Source organism: Topomyia yanbarensis, chromosome 1, assembly GCF_030247195.1.
Source record: "Topomyia yanbarensis strain Yona2022 chromosome 1, ASM3024719v1, whole genome shotgun sequence".
NCBI lineage: Eukaryota > Metazoa > Arthropoda > Insecta > Diptera > Culicidae > Topomyia > Topomyia yanbarensis.
In genome coordinates this window covers 189,913,002-189,925,049 of record NC_080670.1, presented here as the reverse complement: position 1 = coordinate 189,925,049, position 12,048 = coordinate 189,913,002, and the positions used below count along the sequence as shown (strand labels likewise).

The following is a 12,048-nucleotide window of genomic DNA, read 5'->3' as shown; positions in this document are numbered from 1 at the left end:
GTTTTGGGATTTTAGTTGATCTATTCGTCTGCATTCGTGAGTAACACAAAATTCTTAAATATAAAAGGGTTTCAAGGAAATAGTCGTAACTCCGCCAAGTATCAATATATTTTTATAAACTAATGGATGTTTTTTACTGAAATATGTTCTACCAAAATACTATAATTTTGATGTTACAAAATCATTACTTTATGCCTTTACGTAAGTCAAACTTTCTTTAAATTTTTCTCGTTAAAAGGTATGTAACCCCTTAAGTGAACCTTTTAGCACTTATAAAAACGCGGTCTCAAGCGCGAACATATAAACGCTCGTTCCCACGCGATCATGTAATCCCCACCTGTGAACCGTAAACTCAATATAACCATAAAAATCAGGAGATATTTGTTTTGTGAACATTATTGATAAAACCAAAGCTTATATCGTGATTCTATTCATAGTTTTTGGAACATGCCTACCTTATTACAGCCTACGGCTGTAATATTGTTGCCTACATTCTCCATTCTTGTTCGACGCTGCTGCCGTTCGCTATTGCAGGACGCTCAGCAGTAACATGATAAAAAATACTGCCCCTAGTACAGACACCAGACGCGAGCGGTACAGTTTTTCTTTCCTTCTATGACACTTTTTAATATTTGTTAATCTATTCAATATGTTTAACCACATACAACGACAATAAATGCGGTTCATTTACGCCACGACCGGCATCAACGCGTTCGTGTGCGGTCCTCTTTCTTTGAATGGGCAGCGAAGAGTGTACAAAGCGAGAGGTCAAACTTTACTGCGCCACACTCTGAACGAGCAAAAATGTATTTTACTACTGCACGGAAAAGTGTATTCGGTCTGGCTACCGTTCTGGCAGCAGCAGCAGTGATGCGTCGTTGTCGCGGGCTGTCTGGCTTGTGCAAATGTAAATATACCGGAAAATATGTAGTTTATCGGTACCGTTCGCATCCCTGTTCGTGGTTGTGAACTGTTCCGCGAAGCCCGGAATATTATCCATGAATCCTTTCAATCATCGTGAACTAGTTTATGATTCCTAATATATTAGCCATGATTCAATATATGTGCTCGTGAAATAATTCACAAAATCATAAAATATTTTCCATGTATACGTGAACTGTTTCATGATTTCTAGCGAATTAGTCACAACTCACCATGCTAATGCTCCTGAAATAGTTAACAAAATCGAAATATATGAAATAGATCACAAAAACATGAAATAATATTCATGGAAACGAGAACTGATTCATGATTCCTAGCGTAATAGTGACAACTGGCCATGTGGACCCGTGAAGTAGTTGACAGAATCATAAAATATTATTCATAGAATCGAACTGGTTCCTGATTTGTAGTACATGATTAACGATTTATGTGAATCATGTACCACTATGAGTGCTTGTGATATTTAGAAGACATCCGTAATCATTTTCAATTTTAGTCAACTCTGCACATGGTCTTGAAATTTTCACGTAAATTATTTCACAAAATTTGTGTTTTTTCATGAAATAATAGGTGCGAGCAGTACATATAAGAACACTATTAGGTTCTCGAACATCATTATTCATTTGATGAGGTTCAATATGATGTCTGGAGAGAAAACGAAAACTGCGAAAACTATATTATAGTAGGGCATCGCGAATTTTTTTTAATTCTCGCACCCCCTTCCCCCTCTCATATTGTGACAAATGTCAAAGTAAGCTCAGATGCCAAACTTCACATCATTTGAACAATTCTAGACCCCAGCCCACTTCTCTTGAAATTTTTGAAATTGCTGCTATGGGAAAATTTGGAGGAAAATATATTAAATGATATAGCTTTAGAACTAGCGATCAGAAAATTACAATTTATGCCTCTTTTTAAAGAAAATAACCTTAATATTTGAGTGGAGATATTTGTTCCTAGAAAAATAAGGAAAAATGGGGTACTAGGTCATTTTGGCCCCAAAATCCCCTATTTTTAATAATTTTTCTGCTCTGTGATGCAAATCATACATATTTTGTAGTGCTTCTAATGTGAAAAAATCTTAGAAATCTAACGGAATTTTCACCTTTGTCCGAATACGAGAAGTTGGGGTTATAGGGTCTTTTGTCAATCATATTAAATTTTATCATTTTCTCGTGCATATATCTCTCTTATTCTTCAATAAATTTCCATAAAATGTAACTTGTTGAATGTGGAAAATTCTTAGCAAAACAAAAAAAAATAGATTAGTTAACGATAAAATTCAGAAACATTAAATTTTTTGACTAACTCTACAAATCACATTTTTTTCAATGAAACTTATCTCATGTGATCCCTAAGCAAACTATAATAAAAATAGTAAATTAAATAAGAATTTTGTTGTTAAATGGAGTTAATATGTGCGATTTTATGATAAAAATATGAAATCGAGACTATATGTCCGATACTTTGATGTTTCTGAATTTTACCTATAAGGAAACTATTTTTATTTTGTTCCTAAGGATTTTCCACGTTCAACAAGGTACAATTTATTAAAATATAGTGAACAACAATAAATGAAAATGATAAAATTTAACATGAATGACAAAAGGCCCTATAACCCCAACTCTCGTATTCGGACAAAGATCAGAAAGGTTTCGTTTGATTTCTGAGATATTTTCACATTAGAAAAACTGCAAAATATGTATGATTTGCATCACGAAGCAGAAAAATGATTAAAAATAGGGGATGTTAGGGCCAAAATGACCCAGTACCCCGGAATCAGAATACATTGGCTTAAATGGCACGTTCCCCGTATGTAGTCGGAGATTTGTGCCTTGCCGTGCGTTTTCATCATTTCCTGAGCGAAAGAAAAGGACAAGGAGGTGTGGGGAAGTAGAATTGGAAAGGCGGGAAAAATTTCAGCACAAAAACAAAAATAAACAACAGGTAAGTTAAACTCACAAGTAGTCCAACTTGACTGCGAATAAGCCTAAAGCTCTTTACCACATTGGATAAGAAACTTTAGTATGTCTCTGAGTTTCAGTCGTCCAAACATGGTTTCGTCTATAGAAGGACGGCCGAAAACTCGAAATCGCAATTGCGCTACCGCTGGACAGTTGCATATCAGATGATATGAGGTTCCGTAGTCGGATTCACAAAGATCACATGAAAAAGACTCAGCGCGCTGAATATAATCCTAGTACTCTTCTTTCCCGTATTTTCCTAGAAGTAAAAATTCTTCCATTAAAATACTAAGGTTATTTCCTTTAAAAAGAGGTATAAATTGAAAATATCTGTTTGCTACTTCAAAAGTTATAGCATTTAATATATTTTTTCTCCATATTTTCCCGTTGCACCAATTTCAAAAATATCTCCTTTATTTCGACTATGTTAGTCACATTTTCTTTTTTACATTTTAACGACATTCAATTAGCTAGAGATTACTGGGTAGGGAAAGTTATGAAAATTGGAGCCATAGTACTCAAGTGAGCAAGGATGTGAAGTAAACAGATCGGAAAACTAGAAGTGGCAGAGTCATTAGAACAGGCTTAATATCGTACGGGCTTAATCTTTGTCTTCTGTTAATGAGGGTCGAGCTTAGGCAGTATAACTACGAATCACCCGAGTTCACTAACATGTGCCCTGGTATCGATAGACGTGTCCATCTTTACCGTGACAACCGACAAATTCAAAAATTTTAAACGAAGTGGGCGGGAGTCTAGAATTGTCCAAATGATGTGAAATTTGGCATCTGAGTTTACTTTGACACGTCACAATATAAGAGGGGGGACGGGCCTTTAAAAATTAAAAAAAAAAATTTTTTTTGCAATGCCCTAATATTATTATTGAGCCACAAATCGTGTTCGTGATGTAGTTCACAAAACATGGTACCGCGAATCAGTTACGCTTTTATGAACCAATTCATATTGTCACGTCACTCCGAGTAAATGATCCGATAGTAATTAAACATGAACACGAGTCACATTACTACACGTGTTAAATTCGAAAGTGAGCTCAAGAATACAATCTCACGATAACGTGCAAATAAATTACGAAAATTGTGGCCAAGAGCCTTAATTCATGAACTGTAATTTATGTTAATGAATGTCGTGACTAAAATATCAAAAATCGTACCTATGATCCTGAAATCATAAACACAAATCACTGTACTTGTGACTAAAATATCACGATAACGTGAATAGAAATTACCTAAATCTGACTGAGATCCTGAAATCATGAAAATAAGTCACTTTACTCTTCCAGAAAAATCCAACACGAAACTCGTGAATGAAATATCACGAGGACGTGAATATAAGCAACTAAGCTCCTGACATCATGAATATCGTTTTAATTAATATACTACAAACTAGTAGTCCACAAAGTATGAACAAGAGTCATAACAAAAACTAAACATGTCCAGGGAATAATCAAAGTAACCCAACCAAACATTACAATGTCATGATATGTACATTTTTGCGCGAACTAGGTTTTTGAAAACACACATAGTTTCATGAATACGAGATTTATTATCCATAATTTCAGGAACTTCGTCACGATTTTCGTAAATCGTTCTGTTCCCGAAATTGTGATTTTTTGTTCATGAGTCTATGAACGGATTTTTTTTCGTGTGCGATCAATGTGTTCTAGCGTAGGAAGATAGCTGGAAACCTAATAGCCCATTAGAACAAATACACATTAGAGAATCAATCAATACTATTACCTGATTGTGCAACCTTACTGATGTTTCAGTACACAAACACCCACTCCAACTGGTCATCGATTATTATTTTCGAATCGAAGCGTAAGTCAGTAAATAGCCTTGAAATTGCTGTCCAGTAATGACGGCCTCCACCTCTAACGTTGTGACATATATACCTATAGGAAGTATAATACGGTAATCACCGGACAAATTACTGGTACCTTTTTTCGAAAGCCGTATCCCGGTAATCGTCGAATAAAGCACTAGAACGTCCACGTATGTACCTAGTAGCTTTGGAACGCGTAGTGTGTCTGGTTTATCTTGCCCCATATCATTGTTTCAATCTTCATTTTTATAGCGAGTCCAACGCTGTCCAACGGTATCTAATGAGTATCATTAGCCTATACACTAATGGCTGAAATGAAATTGCCACCGCAATGGTTCATTGATATGACCTGTAATTCGATCAGATTAGAACACATTTCTGTTGTGTAATCAGTTTCATTAGTTAGTTGACGTGACAGATTCTCTCTCTCATGTATGTGTAGGTGATCCGTAAATTGTCGCCGAAAAATGACACATTTGACATCCCCTTACTATTGAATACTTTACAGTGACGTCACAAATAAACTGAGTGTTCATTTTTGACAGTTCGCTTGTACTGTTTACATGGACTTGGACAAAATCTTTACGATTTGCTTCGAGCGAATCTAGTCGTCCACAAATTTTTCTAAGTCCATGTAAACAGTACAAGCGAACTGTCAAGAAAAGTGAGGTTAACCGAATCAGTAAAGAACCTAATAAAGATATGTTTTTATGACCATCATAAAACATCAGCCTACTACGCGGGTTTCGCGCTTTGAATAGTAAGGTCGTTTGTTGATTCCCAACATTATACGCATTGTTCAAAGTTCAATACGTAAACAAAAACTAATTCTAGGAAAATCTGTTTTTTTCTTCTAACCAGTCGAATTCCTTCATAATCAGCCGTTTTAAGAGTGTTTTCGCTTATCGAGTGTGACATAACCACGGGGCCGGAAATCAATAGAACTGATTGTCCTATCACGGTATGATTACAGCTTATTAGAAGAGAGTAAAGTGCATCACGAATTCTTTTTTTTTTATTTCGCATACGTGACTTTTCGGGTTCATGTGAATCTGTGGGGTTTATTTCTGGTGGTAAGATTACCCTTTGGAACATATTTTTTCGATATCAGCTTAGCTAATCCAACTAATTCATCATAATTATTTTGTGCCAGAACGTGAGAATTTCAACCATCCTGCAGTAAACTCGCCAACGAGACAAGCATTTTCGGCCGTGCTAAATCGCCTCTTCCGCAGAACACAGAGTTTCTCATCTGCGGCCCCACATTAGCAACAACTCTAATTTTAGCGATTGTTTGATAAATCGCTGCTGCTGCTGCTACTCGGTCGCTGGTGGAATCCATGAATCAAACTTTTTTTGCTGCCAATATTTGCTTGCCCTCGTACGCCGCCTTCCATTGTGATTGTGCACTTGGGGACTAATTTCTGATAATTTTCCATCCGCTGAAACACACAATACTCCCCTCCGCCACCAGCTACGACGATGAGTCACGCATCGTCTTTGCTACGGGCGGGCGCGTAATCAGCTAGTACTGAGAAATGTACGGGTATACTATATGAATAAAAAACGCTTGAGACTTGTGATTCTACAGTCGTTGCCTTCTGGTCGGGGCTACCACCAACTGATATGGCGCGTAAAGTGGCCTATTTTTTTCAAGTTTAAGGCAACCGGACGGGAAGAATCCGTTGAGCTTCGATAAGGGAACATGCGCCCACCACCGGCGATGGTGTACCTGTTAGTACATGTAGTCTGGTGGTTTGGTTTATCTGATGCTTGATACGAGCAATAAAGTGGGTGTGTAGTAAATTTTGGATTATCAAGTGAATTTTGTTAGTTCGGCACAATGTCTGCTATCTGAGGCATATAAAAATGACAACAGTGTCGGCGTAATCCCAAGATAATAGTCAATTTTGTTATTATAATCATCTGATTGTGAATGAAATGATTTCAAACGCCTAAATTTTTGTTTCACTCACTCTTGTGTATTTGAAGAGCTTCGCAATTCGGATAAAATTCACAGTACAAATTTCAAACAGGCGACCTAGTTTCAGACCTCCAATAAGAACCGAACGAAACAAATCCGAGGAATTCCTTTTTTCCGCTTTGTCGCCGCACCAGACAACGTGACAACGAGAGAGGGTGCGCTATAGCTAACACAGCTGATAACGGAAACTGCTGCCGCGCGCGGTGCGGTGCGGTACGGCTTTCCATATACTAGCAGTACGACTGTATCGGCACTTGTTCAGTGCTCGTCGTATCGTTGGTCAGGGTTGACACAATCATCCGTCACCGGTGGTAGTTGGTTTGGTAGTCTAGAACGGTCTTATACGCGCACGCTTGTACGAGTGTACGTCGCCGGTGTCGGTCGGTGTGTATATTAATCGCTGGAACCGCCGTGGATATCGGTTCAGACACTGGGAGAGGTGCAGTAATAGGATTGGTAGCGTAGAGAAGGTCACCATCGCAGCATCGACCGGGGTACCGGGGCTCATAGTTGGTGTTGATGCGGTTCACCGACGCCGCCGCCGACGACGACGACGACGACAACTGACGACACCGACAGCTGCGACATTGTGTTGCATAATCGAAAGTGAGTAGACAGACGCGTGCGCGAGCATTGCAGGCATTTTTTTCTGTAGCGTGTCCCTTTGTGTGTACGGCAGGTTAGCCGCTACTATCGTCCTCCCGGTTGGGGCAGGACTCCGTTCGCCGTGTTGTGTTTTTCCTTGAAGCAAAATAGTGCATAGATGAAAGGGAAAATATTCAATTTTCTCGGCAGTGTTTTTTCCGGATTTATTGCAGGGTGACCATCCGCCTAGTATGTGTTTGTCGCAAGCGCGCAGTTCTGTGTTTGCTAAAGATTAAGATAAACGTAGACGTAAACAATCAGCTGATTTACCGTGAAGGAAACGTACCGCAATAGTTCAAGTGCTGGTGAATATTAGCGCATTTTTATCTTCATACTTATAGCAGGTCGGTTGAAATAATTATCGATAAGAGCACACAAGCGAATTTTTTCAGGAGTTCGGGTTTATAGTTAATACGAGAACAACGCAATCAACGTGTCATTTAAGTTCCTATAGTGCTGTATTCGGATAGTTGCGGTTCTAGTTTTTTGCTATAATTAAGATAAACCGAGTCTTTCCTCTGTGAAAATGAGATCATCACACATGCATTCCGTGCCACACCAATCAGTACATACCTGAAGCGTTTGTTGGAGACATTTAAGATCTTCAATTAAGCGAAGCAGACGAAATATGTTGAGATCATCCGCCAAAGACAGTCATGGTGTCTTCAGGTCTAGATGCACATCATTTGAGTACGGCAGAAACATTAAAGGTTCTTAGTGGCTTCCTTGGGGTGCTCCTGAAGTAGAAGTAAATGTTGGTGCCTGGCAATACTCTACCAATATCTATCGGTTTGTGAGATAGGTTCAGAACCGAACAAAAAATACCATTAACTCATTCATGCCCATGTTGTTTGTGGACAACAACGATTTTTAACAGCTTTAACTTTTGATTGAGGCAAGATTTTCTCACAAAAACAAGTAAGGCTCATAAATGTGACTTTTGCCTTCCAATTGAGTATTAACAGTTACTAGGATCAGCTCTAGAACTGAAGTTATTGCAAATAGTCTGATTGGACTCCGAAGAAGCAGTGCTGCCAGAGATAGTTTACGTCAACGACTGAAAATGAATTTTTCAATATCTTCTTTATGTTGCAATACTATTGAAAACTGATAGAACCTATCAATTTAGACCGTCTTTGGCTACGTTCTCCACGCAATTGGACTATTGTAAATATTTTAGGAGAATTGTATTGAGCATTGGAAGGTAAAAATTGAGCAGCTTCTAGCACTGCGAGGAAAGCAACTATTTTTATGATAAAAGGTTTTTCGTGTTGCTTGAGGGTTAACATGCCGACAGGGTATCCGACCCGGTTCCGGGAAATCCGGATTTCGCCAGAGTTGTTCCAGTATTGGAATACTACAGAGGAGACCCGATTTTATGAGCACCCGATTTTATCAGACCCCCATTTTATCTACCCCCGATTTAATCAGCTTTTTGACCCGATTTTATCAGCTTCACTTGAAAATTGATAGTTGGTAGTTTGATGGACTGTAGCAGACGAACCAAGTTGAATTCGAGTAAATCCTTTCTTGGGCATATATTTCTTATCCTAGAGATCCAAAAATGCAAAAATAAAAATATTATTTTTTTAAATTTTGCACTGTCAGACCCCCTTAAGGGGTACTTGAAGTAAATAATCAGAAAAGGTTGCAAGTCTATATCTAAAAAACTGAGAACAATATTTTAAGAGCTTCGGTTTATTAAAAAGACAGAAAAATATACGTCCCGATTTTATCAATGTCCCTGTTTTATCAGCTTAAAATTCGCGAAGGGGCTGATAAAAACGGGTCTTTACTGTATTCATGAATTTTAATAGAATTTTAACAATACTATAATTAAAATTGTGGAGAATTTCTTTAGAAGTCCGTTTGTGATCGCTACGGGACCATTTGAGGATCTACTGACGGCGCCGGTGGTTGAGTGCTGGGTTCACCTGGGTTCAATACCAGCCGAGGTCGTTGAGATTTTTCTGAAGTGAAAAAATCGGTGGTCACGTCTTCCTTCGGAAGGGAAGTAAAGCCGTTGGTCCCCCGGTGCATGAGTTGATGGATAGCACAGTGGAACGAGCCCAGACTTAAGTCGATATATTAATGTTATGCGATATTCCCGCTAGTATTTTTCTCCTATCAGCTGAGCCATCAGAGATATTTTTGCGAGATTTTAAGTGATTTGAACGCAAAATGAATTTTTGGCAGCTTTTTTAAGGGTTTTTTGCATAATTTGACCATAGGAACTACATCCGGTTATCTTCGTTTTTCAAAGAAATGGTTGATTTAATGCATTGCATTACTTCACCAAAATTATCCGTGTGATAAAATTACATAATAAAATCGCCAAAAATAAGTCAATAGTTGGTTTGGTTAGTGTTTAGATAACTATTTGTCATAAATTTTTATTCGAACTTCTAATGCGATAACAACAACGACGCCCGTGAATGCCCGCGATCACACTATACTCATTCGAAAGCTTTTAATTTTCTCTTTAAAATGAATATGCTAGTTTTGCGAAAACTTGCGATAAGCAGTCAAAATTTTAAAAAACTGAATGGAGACGCATGGTTATTACTGATATTGAATTTGAATAATCACTTTATAGCTAGAATAATGACACGAATACATGCACAACTGTCAAATAGTATTGAGAGCATGATGAACAAGGGTTTTACTAGTGATCAAGAGTAAGGAGCCGAGTGGGGGGCATGTTTTATAAATGGTAGATGCATTAAGATTGTTTGAAAATCAGTAAAAAATTTCAACCATCTGAAATAGGTTATAAAATGTTTCTGGAACTCTTTCTTGTTAACTTGCGTAATAACTGTCAAATAGAGTGAATACAGTTGAGCTCTAGTCGTTTGGTGAGAATATTTTGATCCGAATTGTATAGCACTGATATAGCTTAAGGGTATGCGATATTATCCAAATAAAATAGCACCATTTTTAAATGAACCATAACTCGAAAAAAGGGTTTTGGATTTATTTTCATTTAAGATATGAAATAAGTATTCTAAGTAACTCCCTCTCGCAGGTTGATGGGATTGACGGTATTGTAAACATCATCAAGCCACAATATATTCAATAGAGTTATCTAAATATAAGGACCTTCGCTCTTTTTAGTTTTTATTTGCACCAAGTTCTACTACTAGAGGTTAATTAGTTCTCATGTTAATATTCCACCAAACATTATGACTACTGAGGATTTGATTTATATAAGAAGCCCGCTTCAAGATGTTGATTACAATACGCCTCGATAGTGGTGTGTCGGGGAGGCCGGGAGGGCTGATATGAGCCTTTTGTCTGTTCTATACCTTTCCTCTATTCACCAGCTCATAACCAACAATCAACCAGTAACAAATAGATAATTGAGAAAGGATGTGCTATGTGTGGTGATTGGCTATTCAAGTATTAGTAGTGTTTGAAGTACTAATGTATGTCTCATGTGATGATCATAACTTCAGCTGTATCTTGTACCTATCTAATCTATTACGTCTCTCATATATTGCCTTTTATTTCTTCTTTTCGAGTCCTATACTGCCATTGTACACCCGCCTTCAGCTGGGTCAACAAAGATGGTGATAGTGAATGTCTTAACACTCACACATTCTCAAACGCGGTCTCAAGCATGAACCTATAAAAAAGCCCTCGCGCACGCGGTTACGTATCGATCACGTCCGGAAGTCTACCCTTGATCCTAGAAGTCTAGGTCCATGCCTTCAGCTGGACCAATTAAGAAAATACGCTCATACCTATTAGACAACACGTCTCATGGCGACATGACCGGGAACCCTATCGATATAAACGATCCCACTCTCTGCCAGAATTCTAACCGCGCACCGAAAATTCAATATCAGACTCACGGTTCGCGCGACCATTCAAGAACACACGTTACAAAATCACGTCAGCGCACAAACGTTAGAGCCCCTCGCGATTTTCCAAGCAACATACGAACTCGCAAACATGATTACACCCCGGTGATAAGGTGAAAATCTCAGCACTCATAAACTTACCAACACGATCTCAAGTGTCAACCTACAAACTCCCGCGCTCGCGCCATCATGAATCGGGATCGTCCAGAAGTATCTATCCTCGGTACAAACAATCTAGGTCCTTGTTAATTATTAAAAAAATAATAAAATTGAAAAATAACTACCATATCCACTAGACAAAACGTTCCATGGCGACATGACCGGAAACTCTAGTGATATGGGGTAACTCTCTCCCTGTCAGAATGTGATCCGTACACCGAAAACTAAAGATCAGAATCGATCAGATCGAATTTATACATGCGAAGTCACATACACGCGACAAACACGTCAACATACGAACGCTTAAGCCCTTCGCGATCATCTACGCACACCTATGCCCGCGATCGCGTAAACTTGATAACACTGCGGCAATTGTGTGAACGTTTTAGTACTTACGAAGTTACAAACGCGATCTCAAACGCCAACCCGCAAATGCGCGATCATGAATCGGTCACGTCCGGAAATCTTTAACCTTCATTCTAGCAATTTAGGTCTATACATTCAGTTGGATCAATCAAAAAAAAAAAATATAAAGCTCATATCCACTAGACCACGCGTTCTACGACGACATGATTGGGAACTCTAATGATATGGAAGAACCCACTTCCTTCTGGAATCTGAACCGTACACAAAAAATTAAGTATCAGAT

At 38.3% G+C, this 12,048-nt stretch overlaps 1 protein-coding gene across 4 annotated transcripts in view; it reads left to right on the top strand.

Moving 5' to 3' along the window:
• LOC131684915 (beta-1,4-mannosyltransferase egh) overlaps window positions 1-12,048 on the top strand; it is a 70,328-nt gene that overhangs the window by 46,048 nt on the left and 12,232 nt on the right. The window contains exon 1 of one of the 4 annotated variants that reach the window (XM_058968177.1): window positions 6,986-7,338. The exons of 1 other annotated variant lie outside the window; for it this stretch is intronic. The gene's annotated coding sequence lies outside the window, so the exon portion shown is untranslated. Of the gene's footprint in view, window positions 1-6,985; window positions 7,339-7,442; window positions 7,722-12,048 lie in introns of those variants that run through there. 2 more of the 4 variants (XM_058968196.1, XM_058968186.1) reach the window with 2 other exon arrangements.